This window comes from Sus scrofa, chromosome 1 (assembly GCF_000003025.6).
Source record: "Sus scrofa isolate TJ Tabasco breed Duroc chromosome 1, Sscrofa11.1, whole genome shotgun sequence".
Classification (NCBI taxonomy): Eukaryota; Metazoa; Chordata; class Mammalia; order Artiodactyla; family Suidae; genus Sus; species Sus scrofa.
Genome location: NC_010443.5, coordinates 208,139,076 through 208,152,090, shown reverse-complemented (window position 1 = coordinate 208,152,090; position 13,015 = coordinate 208,139,076). Strand labels below are relative to the sequence as shown.

The following is a 13,015-nucleotide window of genomic DNA, read 5'->3' as shown; positions in this document are numbered from 1 at the left end:
AGACATGGTGGGGGCACGTCTCCTCGGGCGGCTCCGGAGAGTAAGCATTTGCAGCCACCTTTGCTTTGGGTAGACGTTTCAAGTCCACGGTCACACAGGATAACAGAAGTCCTTCTAACCTTGAGCAAACTTGATTCTGATGCCCAGGACACTGTCGCATTGGGTTGAACCCATTAGCCTATATAGAGGTCGCTCAGGGCAGGCATTGTCTGTGACCGACAACAGGAGCACATCCGGAACAAGGAATGATCAAGGCAAAGTACTGGCCCCGACCCTGCTGGGGTCAAGTCCGATTCCCAGCCCAATCCGGTGGGGTTCAGAAACGGCCAGCAACCCCAGGCTCAGGAGTCTGCGCGGTGCAGTTCTCAGCATATTTCGTTCCTGATTCCCGCACGCGGCCCCGCAGCGCACCGGGGGATCTAGTTTCCCTGGACGCTTCTGCTTGCTTGTTGGTTTGGAAGTCGAAGCCCCGGGATAGTGAAGCTGGCCGCAAAAATCTCCAACCCCGCTAATCCTAGACAAAATAAAAACGTAATAGCCCATAAACCAGCAACCTTGGGGTACTTTATTTGGGAGTCTCCTGGAGGCACGTCCCTGCGGGATCTTCTGTGAGGGAACCTTTCTACCTCAAATTTTCCCGTGTGTGGGAAGACCACGAAGTTATTAAAACAGCGTTTCCCCTCTCCTGCCTAGTCCCATTCCCTAAACGGGCATAAAAACATCCCCTGAACCGGCTGCATCTACAGTTCTGGTGGGGAGGGTTGGGGGTGGGGGTGGGGGTGGGGGAGAGGCACAGGAGGCTGGCACTGAGACCAGCTCCAGCAGGAATTTGCCCCACACCAGGACGGAGGGTCTCCCAGGGAGACAAAACCCAGCTGGAGAAATCTCGGCCTGAGAGCCCCTCGCCCCACTCGGGGGAAACGACCCGCCCGGCACGAAGGATGTGACTCCCGATCCCCACGCCGGGAAACTGGAAGGCATGCGGAATCTCGAGGCTCCAGCAGGGTGGAATCTCAAAGAAAAAAAAAAATCTGGAAAAAAAAAAAGCTAAATTTGAACAAAACTAAACTACAAGCCCTCAGGTCCCCGAGTTGCAAACGAGGTGGGGGAGGAGGGGGCGGGAACGGCCACGGCGCACAGAGTGGGGGGATGTGGAACCAACTCTGAACTCTATCCCCTGCAGAGTCGGTGCCTACGGGGGCTCCAGCAACGCGCGCTCCCACTCTCAAGGTTTGGACTCACAAGGGAGGCCGAAGGTGGGAGGGAGAGGAGAGAAGGATAGATGGAGGTGGCGTGGGGTGGGGGGGTTCTTTTTCTTCCTCCTGCCTGCACCAGCCTAGGGGAACTGGAGGTGGCAAAGCGCGAAGAAAACTTTGGAAAGTTTTGGTAGCACGGTTAGCAGCGGAGACGCAGGGCAACAAGCTGTGCTTGGATGGGCACGGGGGAGCGGGCTGGGTGCTACTGGGAGACCAGGTCCTGAAGCAGTTAAAGATCCAAGTCTCCCAGGTCAGGTCCGCCCCAGCCCCAGAGGCTTCAAGGGGCCAAAGGACTGTGGGGAGTCTGAGGACGTTTCTCTAGGAGACAGACCGGGCGGAGCTGGGAGTTCGGCGGGTTGTATTGGTGCCGAAAACGGTACTCAGCGATGGCTCGGAGCTTCAGCAGTAAAGACTTGTCTGCCAAGGCGGGATTAGATCCGTCGGCTCAAGAGCTCGGTCCCCCACCTTCCCCTACCCAGCGAGGGCCGTGCGGGCGCCAGGGATGCTTGGGGAGCTCTGCTCGGTTTCCAGTCGCGCACCGGGTCTCCGCGCACCACGTGCGCCCAAGGCCTCAGGTGGGCACATTTGGGAGAGTGCGCCGGAAGGGGTGGGAGCCACGGAGCTATGATCAGGCTTCTGCCGACTTCCCAGCCAGATCCTCCTTGCTGGAGGCAGGACACAGTGAGTGGCCCAACCCAACTTCTCCCCGCACCCTGGGAAGGAAGTGTGGTGCGCTCGCTGGAGCGCGAGGCCGCAGCCCGCCCATGCCGCATACGGCCTGGCATTCTGCTTTTCCTCACTGCGCACCAGGGAAAGGCATAATTCAATTATACCATCCAAGTGCAACACAGCCTTTTCCTCTTTTGCTCTGGAGCCTAGGGCGTTTCGAAGAGGAATCTCCCAATTCTCAAATAAATACCTACCGCTCTAAAGCCGAACTGGGTTCTGTACTAACTACTGGGGTTTGGGGGCGGGGGGAACGGGAAGAATCCAAATTGGATATGAATTTACAGCCTGAAGCAGCTTATTTAGGCTCATGGAGTGCCATTCCAAACGACACAGCTCGCGCTATTTCGAGATACGTTGGAGATTGGAGAGAAAACAGGGTTATTTAAAAGTGACTCCCTTAACGCAACTTTCCTTCTCCGGCTCCCTAGGTGACTGCGTCAGGGCTCCAGCTTAAGGCGGTCTGGTCGGCCCAGCCTTTGATATTTAAGCCTGGCCTGCTCCCGGGTGAAACTACCTGTTGGGAGATTCCGCAGCCTAGACGTTTGGCCCTCCTTCCTGCCCACCCCCCCGCCCCCACCCGGTGCAATCCTGGCGGCGACGGAATGGTTCTGGGTTGGCACAAGAAGGGAGAAGACCAAAGAGTCGAGAGTATCGGACAAAGTCAGCTGCGCCTGGCGTTGCCCAGAGAGTTGCCCCCCCCACTCCGCCCCCGGCTTCCGCTTGCTCTTGGGGACAGGGAGGTGGGCCCCAGAACGCTGTGTGGGGCCCCTGGCCGCAGGGGTGGGCACAAACTCCACACGATTCTCTAAATTCGGAAACCACAACGCGTTGCAGTTTGTACTGGCACTTTGGAGCAAGTCTAACTTTAGAAAACAAAAAGCCTCCTAGCTCTTCCTCGCGCCCACCCCCACCTTGCAACGATAACACCCCTCACTTTTCTCTGCACCGAAATTCACTTTACTACCTCTTGAAAATCGGAAAATTCCGCGGCGGCTTGGACGCGCTGCAACGCAGAGGCTGCTTAAAGCTCTTGTAGGAGTTTCTTGAGGGAAATCACTCTGTTCTTGAGAGCAAACAGAATCTCCGTATTTTTACACAACCTAACTGGATGAGGGAGCGGAGCTAGGAAGGACAATTTGAGCCTTTGCAGCCCGTTGGAGGAAATTTCGGAGACTGGGGATAGGGGGTGCTTTTCTCTCACAAGAACCTGTGGGAAGGATAGCTCCGTCTGGCCCTGGGGCTGCAAGTTTCACTTGGGAAGCACACAGCCCGGGTCTGGTGCGCGTTGAATAACATTCTTTCCAGCAAACTCTGCAGCAAATCCCGCCCTGACATTAAATTGGGGTAGATGTGGCGATGCAGGCTGGGCTGAGCCGTGAAATTTCCCCCCAGACGGGGAAGGCTCTCCTCGCGTCGTGTCTCCGATGCGGGTTTCTGCTTTCTTATAGTGAACCCCGCTTCGTTTTGGGAGCAGTGAAATTTGGGAGCGGCCCTACGGAGGGGCTCATTTGGGGTCGAAGGGGACGGATAGACTTTCTCTGTCGCTAGGGGTACAGCGGCGTTTTATTTCTTCCCGCGCGCTCTCTCATCCCCGGTAGTCACAAAGCACTCGGCTGAAAACGAAATGGGGACAAATATCAGGCAACTGCAGGGAAGGAGGGGGGTAATCCTCATCTTGTTCAGGATACTCATTTTGACAGTGAAGACTGAGGGGCTACACGGAAGAAGGAGAATTTATTCATCAGAATTTGTTGCACAGGGATGAAAGTTGAGACTTCGAGCCTATAAGAAAGCTCAGAACGTTTCCCGCGACGCAGTCTCTTTTTATGATCCTGGCAATATTAGCCTGTTCGGCCCTTAAGTCACACCCCTAGTCCCAGACTTTAGTGGCATTTCCCTTCCCCGTGTGCCTCCTTCCCGTGCCCACTTAACTCGGCTTCGCGTTGCCCGGGACCTCAGGACGACTTGCGAAGAGCTCTTGCAAACTTGCCCTTCCCCGGCCGCACACGCATCAGTGGGCTCTCCCTGCACAGCCCTCTCGGATGCCCCGGGGACCCCTCGGGGGCCTGGGAAACCCGGAGTATTTTCCTGCGCTCCAACTCGGCACTCCTGTTCTATTTCAGTTCAGTCCCAGGGGCACGGACCCAAGGATAATAAACAATACTGCTTATTAGAGATACAAAGGGGCGCAGAAAAGATCCACGCGGAAAAGCAAGCGCAGAGAGCATTTTAACAAGTGCCCAGACGTTCTGAATTGCCTTTGAAAGCGACTTGTAATGTACAACAGAAGGTGTTTCTCTAAAAACACTAAAGTTCTCAGAATACAGGTTTGTCAAAGTATGATGGTTGGAGTTTTTATTTATTTGGTTTTTGCCCCTGGAAATCAAGCAGAGTTGTTGCTACCTGCGGATGCCTCTCTCTGCAGGACACCTCCTTGCCCCTCCCTCTCCCCGTCCCTTAGATCGCTAGGTAGGCCTCGTAAAAAAGGGAGCGGTCTTCCAGGTGTCAGCATACTTTGGTACCGTTATTCCAGATTCCACAAGAATTGAAAACACTACCTTCCCTTTAGGCAGTGACCACACGGGCTTTATGGGGAGATGTCACTGTAGCAGGTACGGCCAGATAATTTAGAGATGCAAAAATTTTTCATTTTTTCTTCTTTAAAAAAAAAAATAGAACTGTAGATATCTTTTAAGTGCTGAATGAGAGAAAAGGGACTGGAGATTCCTCCTGAGGTGCCTGTGAAACCAACTTCTGTCCTGCCTGATGGCCTTGAGAAAGGGCCTCCCATCTGCCCTGAAAGCCCACCCCCACCCCCCTGTTAGAAGAATCTTCCTGCGGACACACATTGGTAGGAGGCTGCCTTAGCAGGAGGAAGAAGACCGCAGGGTGAAAAGAAAGAGTCTCAACCTTCCTAGCCATTAGACTACCTACCTCCGTCCCCAAAGGCCCAGGGCTGGCAAAGCAGACTATAAGGAAAATCTCCAGTTCTGAGCAGGGTGAGAAATAAATCAGTGTTATGTTCCAGGAACATATCTCTATTGGATTATCAGGAGCTAGGGTGTCCCAGAACAGGTCTCCCCAGCCCAGCTGCTGAAGTTTTAGTGTCCGAGCATCTGTACCTTCTATGACCTAGTCTCTTCACTCTAGTTCATTGCTGTTGGTCAGTTCATGCTGGAAGCTCCTTCAGAGGTGTTTTAGTCCAATTCTACCTGGTAACTCTCCTTCTTGGTTGTACTAAGAAAGGGGGGAGGGGCAGGTTCTAGTCTCACCAAGGCTAGTCTAACCCTATGCCTCACACAGATCTCACAGCTTAAGGGACTGGACAATGGCTGGGTCTGGCTGGCCCAGAGGGCCCTGGCCTTGAATTATACCCCCTCTGCCAACCAAGGGCGTCTCTTTTGTTGGGAAATAATCATGGTGCCAACTGCACCTAAGGAACGGTCTAAACTATCTTTTCCCACCTCTCCCCATCCCCTAAGCTGATGGCCTTACAGCTCTCATGCATTTTTTTGTTTCCTGATTTAATTTCTATATTATTTTAGAATTTGTTCAGCTGTCTCCAACCCTTTTTGCATACCCTAGTTGACAACTTCTAGGAAGGGTTTCTGCCTGATGAACTCAAGCTAGAGAGGCCTCCTTTGCAAAGTCTGTGGTTGAATTTTAGAAGGTGCCTCAGTTATTTTGGCAGGTGAGCTCTGCTCTGGCCTTCCCACAATTTTCCAAATCAACTGGTTTGTATCTTGTAATTTTGCAGATGAGGAAACCAAGGCTCGGAGAAGGGATCTAACTTACTCAAGAGCACATCATGAGCTAAGAGAAGAGTCTGCTTCAGACCCTGTGTTTCTTGACTGGAAGTCCCTTTGCTCAGTTTTGAGGGTGGTGTGATGGCTAATAATAAACTACTGTTCAGGAAGCATAAACTCTGTGCCAGATCACGTGCCATTCTAGACACTTTACATAAGTCATTATTACAACAATTCTAAAGAGCATCATTAATGCCAATAAAAACTGAAAAATTACTTTTATAAAGTAATAATATGCATAAATGAAAATACTTCAAATAATACAAAAGGGCATAAAATGAAAGTAAAAACCTCCTTTTCTGCTCTCCCTCCCCCAAGAATACCATTGACCTTTTTGGTCTGCTAGTGACTCTCTCCATGTTTAATAGAACTTATCATTACTTTATGAACAAGGAGAGTGTGACCTGGAGTCAGGCTGACTGTCTGTGGCTACCTGGCTACAGGCTCAGCACTTCCCTTCTTCTCCATCAGCTAAGGTGAGAGGAGAGAAAAGGAAAGTGAAGGAGTCCAGAAAAAGAAGGGTCAGGTCCAAGCTGACATCGTCCTTTCCTTTCCTCTCCCTGGCCTGGTCCAGGCTCCTGCTAATACTGAAGTTTTCAGGAGCTAAGACCATAGGTTATCTCCGTGCAAATAACCTGATGATCATTTGTGATGGTAATTGGACAAGCAACTCTTCTCAGGCCTGTGCCACCTGAGCAACCTCACCCAAGTGCGGCTGGCACCTTCTGCTAGCTCCAGGACTGAGGCAAATCCCTTAGGCTTTAGATTTCCCTGCCTATCTTTGAGGGTTGTTTTGAGGCTAAAATGAGAGATAGGGAACAGACCGTGTAAACTTGAAATCTCCCCATGTAAACGGAACAGCTGCCTTTCAAAGGACCGTGTAGGACCCTATGCCCCATCAGTTCAGAACAGTGATTTTTTAAGGGTTCTTTGCCAAAGGGTGTGTTTTGGGGATTTGAAGGATTTTGTGTGTGTTGGACCAGAAGTGTATCTTAAAGTTGAAGGGGATGTTCATTTATCCATAAAAGATGGGAACAATGAATCTTTGGAATCAGAGACTTTGGGGAATCTGAGTGGCTTTCTTTCTATCTGAGAACAGGAAGAGCCAGGCTGGTGAGGGCAGAGGGAGGCAGTTATCCTGCTTGGGGTGCACAGTGGGTTGGTAAGGGGTGTGGCTGAAAAGATGCTTAAGCCTGTCCTTCTGCATGGGTGTCTACTTCCAAAGGCTGATCTGAGACAGTAAAGGGGCAACGGTGCTGGCGAGGGTGAATGCTAAGGGCCATGAGCTTCCCAGAACTAGTCATTTCATTGCTATTAATTTTTGAGTAGAAAAAGAAGGATTTTAGAGGATGGATCGTTCTTCCAGGAAGCCACCCTGATCTTGAGGCTCCTTCATTCTGTAGGAATCTTTAGAAACATCCCGATTTGAGGGGCCTCCATGTGAGAGCAGATGATAGGCGGATGCCATGGTCTCCTGAGCTTTGCAGAGAAAGAGGAGCTGCAGAGGGGCTGGTGCGTCTGAAAAGACCCTTCGAGAAACATGCACAGAGCCGGGTCACACGCACAAATCTGAGATGGGACAGAGGCAGACTGTGAGTATCAGGGAGGATGAAGAAAACGGTTTTAAGAGGGAATGGAGGGGGCTGGGGGAGTGAGCTGGTTCCAGAGAGAGAGAGAAACCGTGAAAGGAGGGAAAATCAGATTTTCTTGGAGGCCCAGCCGGGCTTCACAGCCTGCCTTCAAATGGTGTCAGGACAAAGGAGGCTGCGCCCCCTGGTGTCAGACTGGCAGTCGGCGCCCGTGCGCGGCGGCGAGCCTGGGCCGCCAGACCTGAGGACCAGCTGGAAAAGTCGGCGGGTCGGATGCCTTTTCTTCTGTCTGCTAAGGGAGTTGAAGTTGAAATAGCCTTTGCTTTCTCAACTCCGCAGCCTAAATAGAAACTCTGGTATAAAGAGAACGGGTTTTGTAATTTTTGCATGCAATTCAGGCCAACTGGACAATGCCTGTTTAGAAGTAGCGTGGGGAGTAGGGGGAGGGGAGAAAAGACCTGCATTTTAGGGGTAAGGCTGGTCTGAGGCCAGCCTTTAAAAACTTAAGAACTTCCCTATCCTTGCCTTAACACAAAAGGGGTTATAGTAAGATGTTTTGAAGGTCTTTTCCAAGCTCTAACACTGGGATTTATGAGATAATCATTATTTTTCCCCAGAGCCTTGCAAATTTGACACTATTTTTTTCTCTTTACATGCAGGTGCAATTATATTTCAGCATCATGAGTTCCCAGATTCTGAGCAAAGAATTTTGTGGTCCCTTTCCTTTTAAAAATGCAAAATAACCCTCTTTTCATCACAGAAGCCATCTTCTACACCTTTTGTGGGACCTCCTGCAAAAAGCAGCAGAGTTTGCTCTGTTTCTTTTAAAAATAAAGTACTAAAGTGTCATGCTGGAAATTATGCTACTAAGTGTTACATGTGGTAGGTGTGAATATATGTTTCAATAGTTCCAGGCACAAGACCAAAAACTTCCCCAGAATTAGCAGAATTTTCAACTATAATCTGGCTAACATTTCTGCAAATAGGTACAAAGACCAATTTGGGAGCATGCTGCCTCCAAGGAGCTGTATGGTTGGTTTTCCTCTGAAATTGGGGGCTGTCCCTTGTCTGGTCAGGTGATTTGCAGTAGGATCATCCCCAGGAAGAATCCTGTATTCACTGAGAGTTTCCTCTCCTAAAACCTGCAAATTGAATCTCTGAAATAAGCAGTCTGTTCTACCCCATGGCAATTTCTTCTTTCTGCTCTGCACTTGAAGTCCTATCTCTATAGAATGGGTACCTTTTTGGTTTTGCTTCAAAGGAAATGATTATAGAGCTGCAAAGTATCCTTTGAGTAGCACTTTAGTTTTACAGATGTGGAGGGAGTATGGAGCCACTGTGTCACTATACTACATGCTACACATGAAGAGCAGGTCCATCTCTATAAGAGAGATGACCAAGAAGAAGAGCAGCAGCAAGACAGTGGATGGTGATGCTGCAGATGGGGCTGGAGCAGTCATTGGGAGCACTGTGCCCCACTTGCAAGTGAATCGCTGTGTGGTGGGCTGAATGGTGTTGTGCCCCTGTCCCCAATCTGTACGTTGAAGGCAAACCCACAGCTCCTCTGAATGTGATTGTATTTTGAGATAGGACCTTCAAAGTTTTTATTCAGTGAAAAGGAGGTCAGTGGGGGGGCTGTGGGGGGTACACTCCCATTCAGTGTGACTGGTATCCTTTAGAAAGAGGAGATGAGAACACAGTGTGTAAAGGTGACTATCAGTGAGGAAGCAAGCTCAAGATCAAGGCCCTAGAAAAAGCAATCCTGCTGACACCTTGACCTCAGTCTTCTAGCCTCCAGAATTGGGAGAAGATAAATTTTGGTCATTTAAGTCATTCTGTCTATGGTACTTTGTGACAGCAGCCCTAGTGCACTAACGCAAAAAGCAACTCAGTAACTTGGCACCAGCTAATTCTGTGCTCCATTTGGGGATGCAAACCTCAAGTCACCAAATTTTTCTAGTTCTCAGGAGAAGTTAAAAGTCTTTTTTGTTCTTTAAATGTTGGTAGCAGGGCAAGATTAACAGACATGCAACCTGTGCCATCACACAGGACGTTGGACTAAGAAGGGCCTTGGTTCTCTGTTGATGTGAAATTCTCCAACTTTTTTTTTTTTTTTTTTAGGGCTGCACCTGCAGCATATAGAAGTTCCCTGGCTAGGGGTCAAATCAGAGGTGTTGCTGCTGGCCTACACCACAGCAAAGCCATATCTGAGTTGCATCTGCTACCTACAATGCAGCTTTTGTGGCAATGCCAGATTCTTAACCCACTCAGTGAAGTCAGTGATCAAACCCATATCCTCTTGGACACTATATCAGGATCCTAACCCACCAAGCCACAAGGGGAACCCTGAAATTCTTAAACTTTAAAGAAGGGGCCTGCATTTGCATGTTGCACTGGACTCCACACACTATGTAGCCAGTCCTTGTCAATAATGAATGTGAAGTTGAAATAGAGTTGAAAAAATGTTAAGAGTAGGGGAGCAGAAACAAAATATGTCTGAGGCCAGATGCACCATGGGACATGTATGAACTTATTTTTGCTAACTGGATTAAGATTCTCTTTCCCCCAGAATCCATGGGAAGGAATTTATGGAGCCCAGAGGCTTTCTGGGGGTAGGAGGAAAGGCACAGATATTCCTCAGGTGTGACTCCCTGAGATTCTACATGAACTACTATGGCCCTAACAAAAAATTTTTTTTTCAAGGGTGGGCAGTCAGAACCTCACAATCAGAATTTTCTGAGAAAAAGGCCCAACACAAGGAAGTTCATGTTTGTTGGGGGCAGAGGGCTGGGTTGGACCCTGTGCATGCCTGATGCTAGAAGTTCTCCCAGAGCAGTCCATTTAGGCACCGGGTTGGGCTTTGGGAAACTGAAACTGAGTATGTTTACCTGTTATGACCAGAAGGGGCAGTGCAGCCCCCTGTAGAAGCAACATGGAGACACAGCAAGTAACAAGGTGAGAGCCACCAGCTAGACCCATTTTCTGCCTGCAGGCGAGGAGCAGGACTCTTTTTCCCTTGGGCAGAGCCAGTCCCAAGATTCTTGAGGCATTCTCAGGTGGCCTGGCTTAGGAAAGCTGAAATGAGAGGCTTCAGGGTTATGGTATATGCCATACCAAGTGACTCTCATTTGGAAGGGACAGTTTTGTCCCTGCTGAAAGGAACATCTGTCATCAGAGAGTAGAGTCCTGGGGATATTATGGAGAGATCTTGTTTTTAAGGATATGCATTGATTTAGAGAAGCTCACTGAAAATATTCTAGAGGAATGTTTGGTCAGGAGGTCTGCTTTTCAAGTTCTATTTCTGCCCAGTACTGGCTAACAGGAAAGTGTATATTTTAAAATAAGTAATTTCTTATGCACATTTATGCAAACTCCCTCAGGGGAATGAGTGAAAGACTGTTTGAGACACTCAGAATTTCTCGGAAGAAAGTTGCTGTATAAATTAATATAGAGTTTTTTTTTGTTTTTTTTTTCTTTTTCCATCTTAGGTCTGCAGGACGCGCTGAAGTGTTCTCCCATCATGCAAGGGAGAAAACGAAGCTCTCTACTGGCCTCTATCAGAGAAGCTAAAAATTTCCCTCTCTTTCCTGCAAGTTTCCCAAACATCATGATTCTGATTTCCAGGTCAGAGAGTAAGGTTGTATTCTTTGCATATGGAGAGTCCCTGGAACTGCATTGTGATGGGCTAATTATTATGAACCTATTGTGAGCAAGGCCAGACCCTGGGTGTGGCAGAAGAAACTTAACACACCTGCTCAATGATCTGCAGGCCCCAAGTGCTCCTGATGAACAGCTCCCTCCCTGCAGCCTGGAGTTGGTGAGCAGACTCTTTCTTTGGGCTGAGCCAGTTCCCATGATTTTAAAGGGATTGGGAGAAGGACCCAATATTTAAGAGGACTGGAAAGCTGTATGTGGCATTTCTGATTTCATTCCTAAATGGTAGTTCCCTTAAGTATGTGGAAAATAAGAAACTTTGCTAAAATTTTTAACTTGAAAAGACCATTGGTTTGAGAGAGATGAAAACCATGTCCATATAAAAACTTGTGCGCAAATGTACACAGAAGCATTGTTCATTATAGCTCAAAAGAGGAAACAGTTCAAATGCCCATGAATCAATGAATGAATAAACAACCTTAGTATATCCCCGCAGTGAAATACTATTTGGCAATAAAAAAGGAATGAAATATTGATGCATGCTGCAGTGTTGATGAGCCTTAAAACATTATGCTGAGTGAAAGAAGCCATTCACCAAGGAGCACATACTGTATGATTCTATTTGTATGAAATTCCTATAATGGGCAAATCTATAGAGAGAGAAAACAGGCGAGTGGTCACCAAGGGCTGTAGGTCAGAGTGGAGGCATGGAAGGTGACTGTTGAGTGGTTCAGAGTTTCTGCTGGGGATGATGAAAATGTTCTAAAATTAGTTGTGGTGAATGCTGAACAACTCTGTGAAGGTACCAGAAATGATTGAATTTTGCACTTTAAATGTGGAAATTGCATGGTGTGCAAATTATATCTCAATAAAGCTGTTAATTTAAAAAACTCATACTCTAAAAAAGACCACTGGATTTTGTATTTTTCGGAAAATGATCGCCTTGAGATAAATGTGTCTGGGCTTAAAAACAGTTTGCATGAGTTAAGTAAAATGAATGTGAAAGCAGTGATTTTTCTCTTAGGTGGAGAGAATGGTTTGGAGAAGCAGGTATAGCCACAACACTTGTACCTGTAACTGTTTGAGCCTTGCAGAGAATTTTTTCCCTAATCCTGAAATTGTTATATCTGTGTTAACAATGGCATGAAAGTAGCTTTGTTGTTTTCGTCTTTTCCCTATCCCTTTCTCTTTCTTAACTAATGGCACCTTAGTTTTCTCTTAAGGAACCAACCACCCACCTCATTTTCAGACCGTATGGTTTGTGTATTGCTGATGCTATGCCTTAGGCTCTACGACCTGATCAATTTACAAATTCTATCCTGTGGTATTGGGGCTGGCTCATACTCACTCATCTGAATCCACTAGTATATTTTGAGGAATTTTGTGAACGAGTTGTTAAACGTCATTACCATTAAAATATAAAGAATATAAGTTTATAATTAAATTACATGTAAAACAAAGCTAATAGGCACTCAAAACAAAAAAACAATCACATATGTCCTTATAACATCAAGGCAGAGGGAGGTTCGACATAAATACACAGAGGAGACGCACCAATAAAGACAAGGCAACGTGACCACAGAGGAAGAGATTTGTATCAAGTGGCCACCAGCCAAGGAATACCTGGAGCTACCAGAAGCTAGAAAAGATCAGAAACAGAATCTCCTCTAGAATCTCACTGGAGAACAACCCTGCCAATATCTTGGTTTTGGATTACTAACCTCCAGAAATGAGAAAGTAAATTCCTCTTTTTTTTTTTTTTTCCCTCTTAAGCCACCCAGTTTGTGGTAATTTGTTACGGCAGCCACAGGAAACTACAGTTCCAGTACACCACTGCAGCACTGTTACATGGGTTCAGGGTGGGCAAGTGACCTTGCTAGGACAATGGGAGTTCTGATCCTACTGTAAAAGAAACATTTTCCTTCTCCAGGGGTGGCTAAGTGGTTCCATCTTTGCCACCATATTTGCCAAAGAATGAAGA

General features: G+C 47.9%; 1 long non-coding RNA gene across 1 annotated transcript in view; it reads left to right on the top strand.

Moving 5' to 3' along the window:
- Positions 1 to 11,940, top strand: part of LOC100514506 — a 41,379-nt gene extending 29,439 nt beyond the window's left edge. The window contains exons 2-4 of the long non-coding RNA XR_002335940.1: positions 7,195 to 7,383; positions 8,040 to 8,262; positions 10,869 to 11,940. This is a non-coding gene — a long non-coding RNA (uncharacterized LOC100514506). The remainder of the gene's footprint in view (positions 1 to 7,194; positions 7,384 to 8,039; positions 8,263 to 10,868) is intronic.